The sequence below is a fragment of the Papaver somniferum genome, chromosome 6 (assembly GCF_003573695.1).
Source record: "Papaver somniferum cultivar HN1 chromosome 6, ASM357369v1, whole genome shotgun sequence".
Lineage (NCBI taxonomy): Eukaryota > Viridiplantae > Streptophyta > Magnoliopsida > Ranunculales > Papaveraceae > Papaver > Papaver somniferum.
In genome coordinates, this window is record NC_039363.1 from 7,882,523 (window position 1) to 7,894,407 (window position 11,885).

Below are 11,885 nucleotides of genomic sequence, written 5' to 3' on the forward strand. Positions count from 1 at the left end.
GACTTCCTCATTGCATAACTGAATTGCGTATGTTGAGTTACTCTCCACTTCCAAATTCTTGACTCCAATTTCCTCGGCTAGTCTCATGCCATTCCTAATCGCCACAGTTCGGCCATATTGTTGTCATTCTTGAAAATATGGTTAGCGAAACACGCCTAAAAACCCCCTTGATCTCCACGGATGATGCCACCAATTCCATCCATGCCCGTATTATTGGATGCTCTATCACAGTTGTAACAACCACCTCTTGTGAACACCCAAGGAACTAGCACTTCAACAACTTTATGCTTCACCCGTCCTTGTTGACTAGTAATATTGAAGTATTCCTTTGCTTCCTTTAGATCTCTTGCGAGAATTCTTGTTGGCTGGAACACCACCTTCTTAAAGAACCATTCATTTCTTCCCCTCCAAATGGACCATAAAACAAATGGTAGAATATGTTGCCATTCAATTCCTCCAATCCTACCATCAAACTTACAACAACTCCTCAAGGTTGTTGGAGATAACTCATTTGCAGTGGGGGTAAACCCTATCCAGTTCTGAATTTTTCTCCACAACGGCCCAACAACACTGCATCAGAAAAAGAGATGGTAATGAGTTTCACATTCTCTATTGCAAAGCATACATCCAGGGTGATCAATAATATGTTTCCTGTATAAATACTCATTAGGAATAAGTCTGTTGTGACAGAAAAGCCACAAAAAAAATTTAATTTTGTGTGGACATTTTAATTTCACAGATATCTCCAATCCAGATTTGGGGCAGAGTTGCCCATCTGCTTGGAAATAATAAAATTGTAATCCAGATTTCCACAGAGCTAGCCCAGCTTCGAGATTATATTGTAGATACCAAAAAGACGATTGCCACGTGGTTGCAGGAGAAGACACGAAGTATGCCTGGGAAATTCTGCGGAAAGATCTAGTATCATTTCCCAAATATCCCTGTCAGTAACTTGTCAAATCAAAAGTCAGAGTCATCATTATTACTGACTGACCAAACGAAGTAAGAAAATCCATTCGCGAAATAGTACTTTATGACGAGGGAACCCGCTAAAAGAATTTAAAACACAAAAGACCACTTGGAGTACCCAATAAGATACCATTCACGAAATCAGATAGGCGAAGTAAGGTTACTTGGCTGAAAAGATAACATGCGAAGTCAGTAAATTATTGAGCAAGAAAAGAGACAGCTGTCCCGACATGTTCCCAGAGGCGTCAGCGAAAGAAGGAGAGAAACTTTATGGAAAATGGTCTGGGAGAAATAAAAGGGCTTACCCACGAGAATACCATGATATTGGACGAAGTAAAATGAGCTGTATTCCACTGGGGTTGGAGGGTCTATAAATAGAGACCATTGGGCAATGTGGGGGTCGAAATTTTGGGGTATGAGTAGTCTTTATTAGAGGGGGGGATTAGGGTTTCCTTGTATCCAAAACTTGTACTTTAACTATCTTGGGTTGTTGATCAATAAAGAATTTCTTATCCAAAATATTTATTATGTCTTAGATCTTGTCTATTTCCTATTTGGGTGTACTACTGGATTTCCAGTAGCTACATTTTGGCGTCCAGAAACATGGAACTTAGATTGGGGAATCATCCTCATCTAAGAGTTTGAGAAAAGTTAGAATCGTTTCAAAATAATAGAAGTCAGAGACCTTTGCGAGTTGTTTTGGGGCACGGTAGGGTTTCATAGATCTTATAGTTTGCTCACATCTGAGATCTAGAGGAGAGTACTGGAAAGGTGGGAAAAAGAACATGATTTGAAGATACCGAGTAGAGGTTGAACAATGGCAAGAACGGCATATCGAGCAAAACCCTTGGCAGTAGTGAGAAGAAGCAAGCGATTGGAGGCACGGACAGAATAGACGACGAGAAGGAAAAAAACATCAGTTGAAGATGGGAAAGACGGTGTAAGACAACGAAAAATTGAGACTGTTGAAGAAACTGAATTTGCAGAGGAACTTGTCCGAATAATGAAAGCTGGAGCTGCCACGAAAGAAGGACCAGTCCAAGAAGAGATGAAAGAAGATACCGTAAAATAAAGCGAGACGTTGGAGCAACCGAGAAGGATACCACACCGAGCGAAAGATCGAGCGAAACGACATGATGGGAAGGCAAAACAAAATGGCCTGTCGGTGTGGCAGAACTGTGAACTAAGCGGTGGAAAGATGACCGAGGAGATGATAGATGGAGATACGAATTCGGAAGCGATAACGGTCTCGTCCCGGAAAAGAACCGCATATCGAAGGGGAGATTCTTACGAAAGCTATGAAAGAATAAGCGAGGAAGGAAGAACGCGAAGAAGGATGCAGAAAATGAATAGCGAAGAACGGGGTATGAGGAGATTATTGGTCGAAGCGAGACACGAAAATCAAAGGCTAAGGTACGATGAAGAAAGAAGACGCGAGGAGGAAAGAAGAATAGGCGAAGAGAAAAGAAGTATTCATGAAGAAAGGGAAGGAATTTAGGTCGGGAAATCTTTCATGAGCTAAGAAGTATGAGGGTGCAGATGAGAAACTCTCAAAGAGAAAGGGAAGTGCAATGGATGGAGGATGACATATTGAGTTCTTTTACTGCTTTGGCTCGTACGAAGTTAATGACAGCACCGGATGAAGAACTGAGAATGGATGATCAGAATCTAAGACGAGAAGGGTCATGGCGAAAAAATCAAAATCTGCGAGATGGTGATACGAGATATCATCAAAGGAAGGATTTGCAAGTAAAAGGGCAAGGGTCAAATACACTGACATTCACAAAGGTAAAACTCCCAAGGCTCAACATGACTGTAGAAAGGGTATGGGAGGAAGTAGTATTGACTGAAGAAATTCCAGCACCACCAAACTTGGGGAAGGAGCCGCAACCGGGGAACAAAAGCCATGAGTTTTTCCGATATCATCGCTTTCATGGGCATCATACAAACAACTGTAGAAATGTTCAGAGAACCATACTTCGTCTTATTGAACAAGGGAAACTCGCACATTACGTAGAGGACCGTGGGTTGCCACCACCTCCGCAAATTGGTTATCATGCGAGCCAAGCAAAAGGACATCAGATTGAAATAAACCGAGCAACGCGGAGGAACGGCTGTAACTTCATAGTACACTCTAAGGAAGACTTTCAGAATTTTCATGATAACGTGCTCTCAAGGGTGTATAAAAGGGATTATGAAGGGAATGAGATATTTCCTGTGATGAAGAAGGATCCCCTAGAGGGGTGGCAAAAAAGAGATGTATCATTCTCAGCACAAGATGCACCAGGAGGAGGAATCTCTCACACAGACTTATTGGTCATCACCTTGACCATTAGTGAACTCTCACGAGGAAAAGAGGATCGATGCGATGAAGGTAATGTCTGGGCTATGTACAAGGTCTTAGTGGATGTGCTTTTCTATCATGTATTAAAAGCTTTGGGGTATGAGGATTCTGATATGGTGCCTTCGGCATATAACCTATACGGGTTCAACGGGGTAGCAACAAAACCAAAGGGCGAAATATGCGTGAAAATATTCGCGAGAGAACTAAAGACGGTGGTTACTCTCAGTGTGGTGGATGTGGAGTCGCCATATAATGATCTCATGGGAAGATACTTGATCCATGGAATAAAAGTCGTTGCATCGACTTATCACCAGGCGATACGGTTCCCAATGCCAAGCAGAATTGGCGAGATAAAATGAAACTCGGAAGACGCGAAGGATTGAGGCGAGAAGGATATTGAAATTTACGAGGAAAGGTTGAAGAGAAGGAAGGAACGAAGGAAGAGCATGCTGGAGTTAAAGAAGGAAAGGGAGCTAAGGGTATACATGGAAAAGGCAAAACAAGGATGGGCAATACCTGGCGATATTCCGGAGAAAGAAGGTGAATTGGTAAAACCAGTGAAAGAACCAACTGCATTGGGGGAACCAATCATGAACTTTGCAGCTATAGAACCCACGAAAGACGTAAATTTGGGAACTAACGATGAAACCAAAATTATAAAGATTGGGACGACTTATCACGAGTAACGAATAAGGAAGATTGCAACGACTTATCACGAGCAAATCGATAAAGAACTTCAGAAGATGATGGATTCAGGAATCATAAGACCGAAAAAAGTACCCGCATTGGATTGCAAACATGGTAGTAGTGCCCAAGAAAAACAATGGTATAGGGAGATGTATCGATTTCAGCGACTTAAATACTGCTTGTCCCAAGGACAGCTTTCCCCTACCAAATATCCCAAAAATGGTGGAATCGGCATCGGGATATAAAAGATTGTCATCCATGGACGGGTATTCTGGATACAATCAAATACCTCTGTCTGAGGAAGATCAAGAACATACCACCTTCTTTGCTCCCATAGGGTTGTATTGTTACACAAGGATTCCATTTGGACTAAAAAATGCAGGGGAAACTTATCAACGGATGGTGGAAAAGATCTTCGCAAAATGGGTGCACACGAAGATGGAGGTTTACGTAGATGATATGCTTGTAAAAATAAAGGATTCTGGAGATCATGTGGAAGATTTGAGGGAGATCTTCGAGTAAATGAGGAAATATAAAATGAAGATAAACCTGGTAAAATACATTTTTGGAGTGGAGTCAGCGAAGTTCTTGGGTCATATTTTTTTCTAGAAAAGGCATAGAGGTAGATCCAGCTAAGGTGCAGGCCATATTAGACATGCCATCCCCAACCACCATAAAGGATGTACAAAAATTGAACGGACATTTGACAGCATTAGGGAGTTTCATATCGATATCATCGGACAAATGTAAACACTTATTTGATATCCTAAAGAAGGGAGCAAAATTCGCTTGGACGCAAGAATGTGAGGAAAGGTTGAAAAGAATTAAAGAACACCTTATCAACCTGTCAATCTTGCAGAAACCGGAACCTGGGGAGGAACTGTTGATCTGTCTCGCGGCAAAGCCAAATGCTCTTAGTGCATTTTTACTTTGCACAAACGAAGGGGGTGGAAAACCCGATTTTTTACATTAGCAAAACCTTCAACTCTGCCGAGAGAAATTACCCGAAGATTGAAAATCTAATATTGGCATTGATATACGCAACACAAAAACTGCGAACTTATTTTTAGACACACAAAATCAAGGTCCTGACGAGAGTCCTCATAGGAAGGGTCGAAAGGTGGAATACTCAGATTGATCAGTTTGAGTTAAAATATGAAGTGCAGACTTCCACGAAGTCACACATAATCGCAGAATTTCTCGTGGAATTTCCTTCAGAAGAAGACGAATGAGTAGAAGAGATGATGGATATAGACGAAGCACGGCCAGACCCAAAAGATTTGCTACAAGAGAGTCATCCCAGGAGATGGGAGATATTCGTTGACGGATCTTCAAATAGATTCGGAGAAGGAATGGGAATAGTATTCACTTCGCACAGAGGGGCCAGAATTGTATTCTGCTTCCAGTTAGAGTACATAGCGACTAATAACGAGGAAGAATATGAAGCGGTGGTACAGGCTTTAAGGATCGCGATAGAAATGGGACTAGACGAGGTAAGAATTACTAGCGATTCGCAATTAGTAGTTCTCCATATCGAAGGAAGATATAATGCAGTGGATCGGATAATGCAAAAGTACTTGCAACTCATTAGGGAATACTCTGCCAAGATACGAAGCATCATTTGAGGGAACATAGGCCGAGACAATAACAGACATGCAGATGACCTTGCCTTTATAGCTTCAATGATTGAGGATCCTAAAATCGTGCATATCCGTATTGAGCGATTAATGTAACCATCAGTAAGCAGGGAATAAAAATAGCCCAGGGTTATGATTATTAAATAAGGATATGTGGAAATTGATGATAACGATTGGCGAGCCCCCATCTATAACTATATGACAAAAGGAGATCTCCTGCGATATAGATAAGAGGCAAACAAGATTAAAAGCAAAGGTACGAATTATGAGGTACGAGGACGGATCTTGTATAGAAGATCATATTTTAGCCCTTTAATGAGATGCATGTCGCATAAGGAAGGAATAGAAATTATGAAATCAATTCATTATGAAGACGCTGGAAACCATAGCGGGACCAGGTCCCTAGCCTACAATACTAGGACAAAAGAATATTTTTGGCCGCATATGCATAAGTACGCAAGAGAAATATCCACAAGATGCGAGGAATGCCAGAGGTTTGGGAAAAGGATACATGCACCATCCACAAGCTAAAACTCTGTATTAAGTGTTTGGACCTTCGCCATGTGGGGAATAGATATCGTGGGACCATTGGTAACTGGGACTAAACATATGAGATATCTGATAGTAGCAACAAACTATTTCACGAAATGGGTTGAAGCTAAAGCCCTGCAACACAGCGAGATGGAAATGTATACGATTTTATCCTTGAGCATATTATATGTAGATTTGGGATACCGGTCCTGATCATTTCAGACAATAGAAAGCAAATCGAAGGGGAAAATGTGAAAATGTTGTTCAACACATTTAAAATTCAATCCGGGAAGTCGACTCCGTTATACCCGTAGAGCAACGGGCTAGCGTAGGCCACAAACAAGACGTTAGCATCCACATTGAAGAAGAAGTTGTAAGGCCACCATAAAGGATGGTGTAAACATATCCCAAACGTGTTATGGTCATATAGAACCACCAGACGAGAAGCTACAGGTATGTCCCCCTTTTGTTTGACATACGGGGTAGAGGAAGTTTTACCAACCGAAGTCATTCTCCAGAAAACCAAGAGAGAAGCATCGGAAAATAGGTTGAACTCGGACTTGATTCTCGTGAAGCTAGATGATCTTGAAGAGAACAGAAAAATTGCATTACAATATGACGAATTACCATCAAAGACTGTCGAGAGAATATAACAAGAGAGTAAAAGCACGAAGTTTTATACCGAGAGAACTTGTATTACGGGAGATTAAGCCATACCAAAAGGTATCAGGAGGGAAGCTAGAACCCACGTGGGAAGGCCCTTACATTATAAAAAGAGTGGTTGGAAACGGTGCATATGAACTGGCGGACTGCGAAGGGAAAGGCACGGACGTGGAAGGGAAGATAATATATGGCGATATTGAGAGGAAAGATCAGAAACTAGATCATCCTTGGAACCCTATGTATATCAAGAAGTATTATCCATAGTTATAAAATTGTAATGCCGAAAGGAATTTGTAGTTGAATGGAGATTGTTAATGGAATATTTTTCATGTTTAACTTACATATGTACGAGATGAGACATTCGGAACAGGCAAGTAAGACCTCTCATTAGGAGGAAAATAAGACTCACGAAGTAAACAGTTTCTAGGGAAACTTAAAACCTTCGCCTAGGAAGGCTGAGAATCCACGGCGTGCACCCTAGTTCGCACGAAAAGTGCAATAGGAAAGTCCTAACGCACGTCGTGAACAAATATCAGGGAAATAAGCTAGGGTCAATAATAAGACCTATCCGCTGAGGGTCCCTTTTATGATGGCCTTCGGTAAGGGGTGCAGAAATTTGACCAAGGCACCGACGTATTCGGTTGAGCTGCGGGTGCTTGGGACGTCTGGAGCGTTACCGGCCATGTTCGTATGGAAAGTCTTGGCTACGATGCACTCGATCCCAAAGAAACCCCACTTAGGGTGTGACTTCGTAACCACAAGCCATATAGGCGAATGAGATAAGAAGTCACGAAAACAACTGAATGTCGTAATAACTGGATGGGAGGAGACCAACATGCATGTTAGAGTTAACCTCCTTGAAGGGGAAATCAGGGGGAATATAAAGGGATGACACCCTCCATATTAGGGAGCCGCGTGACCAAAAAGACGGCAATTTCTTGAGGCTATTATTCATGGGAATAATTAGTCTCTTCGTATTTTTTGGAAATAACATCACAAAGTATATGATAAGGCGAGGTTGAAGGGTTGTTATTCGCAAGAATAATGAATGTTTGAAACCTCGTGGAATTAAAACCCTTATATCAGGGTGAGGCACAATAAAACCTTAACTAGGAGGCGCAATAAGACCTCGTCTAGCAACGAGAAAATCAAAGCAACAAAACTTAACCTATAATATTTCACAATCAGGCGCATCAAGAGAAGTAAATTAGTAAGCGATAAAGACCGAACTACCAAAAAACAGGTAATAATTCAATTCCGTCTTGATCATCTAATGCTCAACAAGAACAAGAGGCAAGTATATACTTTTGTGTTTTATGTTCTTATTAAGCATTATCCTTGAAAGACTCAACATTTCTCAAGTATATACTTGGCGCATAAGGTAAACATAGTAAAGACGGTAGCATTATCTACAACAATACAACAGAGGCATGAAGAAAAGGCAATCACGTTATGTAAAAACAACACGACGACATATATCTAAAGTACCCTGTCCCCAAGCTTGGGAGCGTCCAGTTGAAATAAAAATCAGAAAAGTTACAGCATTAGTAAGGAGAAGTTTAAGACTGAAAGAAACATGAAACAAAGGCATCCTATGAAGATACGCGACTTTATAGAATTCACAAATATGGCTCCTTCCTAGACGTCATCACCATCCGACTTCGGGGGACCCTGGCGAAGTGTATCAGTCCCAGCACCGCCAGTTTCATGAATTAAAGGGACCTCGCCTTCCAAATTAGAACTTGGAGAACTTCGTTAGTCTTTGTATCCTCATCGGTAAAATTCGGGTCATCCACAGCAGGCTCATCATCAGAAAACACTTCGAGTACTAGAGGTACACGAGGAATGCCACGGGAATCACAGAACTCGTTAAAGAGTTTGACTTTATCATCCTGAGCGTTTCTGCGAGTTAGCTTCGCGACCTTAGTAGCGTCATTTTCTATGACATCGAGATCTTCATTCAAATATCAAACATCATCCTGAAGAGTAGAAACCTTCTTGGAGAGATCATCCTTCTCAGGGGATAAGAGGGAAACTTGATCCTTGAGCCCTTGCTCATACCCTAAGAAAACGAAGGAGAATGCAAATCAAATGGGAGAATAGGCGTGTTACTTTTGAGAGATTAAGGAAACTAAGGAAGTGTAACCTACTACGAAGTTCGCTAATCTGATTCTCCAAATTTGACGAGTTTCTTCTCTCATCTGCGAGTTGTCCTTCCAGCTGGAATATTCGAGCACTAAATTTCTCCAGCTACTCGCGGGACATACAAAGTTCCACGAGATGAGCCATACCGTCATTCAGCCAAGGCCAACCAATTTGCCCAAAGTTCTGGGGTAGTACCTGTCATGCATCTTAAATATTGCTCCAAACAGCCATTAGTTCTCTCTGTTTGACCATCAGACTGAGGATGATAAGCAGTACTGAGGTGTAATGAAGTGCTTAGGGACTTGAATAGCTCCTTCCAAAAGTGGCTGATGAAGATTTTATCTCTATCTGAAACTATAGAGGAGGGAAGGCCATGGAGTTTAAAGATATGATGTAAAAATTCCTTAGCTACAGATGCAGCTGTAAAAGGGTGGCTGAGTGCAATAAAGTGGCTATATTTGGTTAATCTATCCACTACTACTAAGATGACATATTTTTTTTTTTGAAAGTAGCAAACCCTCAATGAGATCCATAGAAATATGTTTCCAAGCAACATATGGAATAGGTAATGGTTGTAAGAGGCTAGCAGGAGAAGTGTGTTCATGTTTGTTACATTGGCATACATCACAGGTAGCTACAAATTGTAGAATGTCTTTTTTCATCTTAGGCCAGAAAAAATATGCTTTGGCTCTATTATAAGTGCCTAACATGCCAGAGTGACCACCAATAGCTGAGGCACGTACTGATTGCATGATTACAGATCTAATATTATTACTAGCATGCCTCCCTGTACATATATTCTAGTTTTATACCTGAGAATGCCTCCCTGTAAGGAGAAAGACTGATGAGAAGGATTGATGTGTAGCTGAGCCAATAGTTGTTGCACCACTGAGTCATCAGTATAGCTGCTAAGTATATTGATAGACACATTTTTGTGTCTAAATTGTCCTTAGTTTCTCTATTGCTAGTGCTTGATTTTGTACTTATTATGGTGTTTTTATGTTTGTGTGGGTGTTTTTGGAGAAATACACTTGTGTGGAAAAAGTTGCTCAAAAAGTGCTATTTGGACCTTTGGAAGACAATTTCTATACGGACCCTAGATTTGGCTAAGGGGCACCCAAGGTTATGCGTAGCCAAAATTCATCCTCAGTACCCAAATTTTTCCTCAGCACCCATCTGCTGTTCGCACCCCATAACAAGATAGGGGCATTTCATCTTCAATATTTCAAAACTGAATTTTGGCGGGAAAATAAAAACAGAACTGTGTGACTTTTCGATCGATATTTGAAGGAGTTCTGGGTCGATTAAAGGGCTGAAAATTGTTTGGTAGTTGTGATATGTCCCAAAAAAACTATCATGAGTGATTTAATTGGCTAAATTTGGCTAGATAATTCACGAGAAGAAAACATGGGAGTTTATTCTCGGAAGAGGATATCACGGGATTTTCTTGAGCAGCAGAGGAGTTTGCACGTGTTTGGAAGACCCTAACAACTATTTGGAGTGCGAAGGAGTTAAATATGGCAATTTGGAAGCTTCAGAACGCGTGTAGAGATCAAAAATCTGAATTATTTCCGAAACTGGCCGTGAAGAATAATGGAGAATTATAGGAAGTTATTACGTGAGATTTTGTTGTTGCTAGATTATAAATAGGTGCTGGAATATCATAGAAGGTTTACGGATAGTTTGGGAAGGCTTTGGAACATCACAGAGGCGAAAAACGATCACCATAGAAAACTGCTGCTACTGCTGCCATTGAAGAACACGAAGAACATTGACCCACAGAAGCAGTCGTTTTTGCTACAGTGTTTGCGACTGCTCAGCAACAGTCTTAGAGCTACAGTAACAGTGACACATCCTCTGTATCGTTCTTTGGTTTGCAACAATTATAAGCGTGACAAACCCGGTTTTTGAATTATTTCTCCCTTTTCATCATTTGTAAACACCATTTGAGCAATGAAATCAACTTTTGAGCGTGTTTCCAATATGATAATGAGCTAAATCTCCCACAACCAAGGAAATGAGGAATCTATTTACGCATGAATAATTGGTAACTATTTTATTTTCTCTAATTTATAATTTATAATTCACTCAATCACTGCTTTTGCAGAGTTTTAAATTGTTTGCATAATTTTATTAATTAGTTGTGATTCAATCTGATAAGTTATACTTTGTTTAGTCAATTGATAATCTATACTTAGGGAATACAATTGATATTTGAGAATTTTCCTGATTATTTATGAATTAAGAATTAAGGGACTCAAAAGATAATTAGAGTTTTGGATTATTTGCCATAATTTATTCATATGTGGTAGTGGAATCAATATCTTGGTTATTCCTAATAATCTTGAATTAATTCTTGTTTGGTTTTAAATTTCATTAAATCTAAAATATTTTGCTTTCACAAGTCTCAACGAACTTTTTACAACAACTCAATTTGAAATCACATCATATATCTTGAGCCCATTGGGTTGAGTCAAGGAAAGTGTTGTACATTCAGAAGTCTGAGGAAGTCTTGATAAAGCATCAACCACAACATTATCTTGACCCTTTTTGTATTTGATAACATAGTCTAAGCCCAAGAGTTTCATTAGCCACTTTTGTTGGAGTACTGAAGTCATCCTTTGCTCCATAAAGAATTTCAAACTCTGGTGATCGGTATTGATGATGAACTGAGAATGCGAAAGATGATGTTTCTACTTTTGCACTGCCATCACTATTTCCAAGATCTCTTTTACATAAGTGGACAATGCTAGGGCCTTTGGACCAAGAGATTTGCTAAAGAAGACAATAGGTTTACCAAATTGCATCAACACAGCACCCACACCCCTTGTACATGCATCAGTTTCCAAGACAGAAAGAGAAGAAAAGTCTGGCAAGGAAAGCACTGGAGCAGTTGTCATAGCATGTTT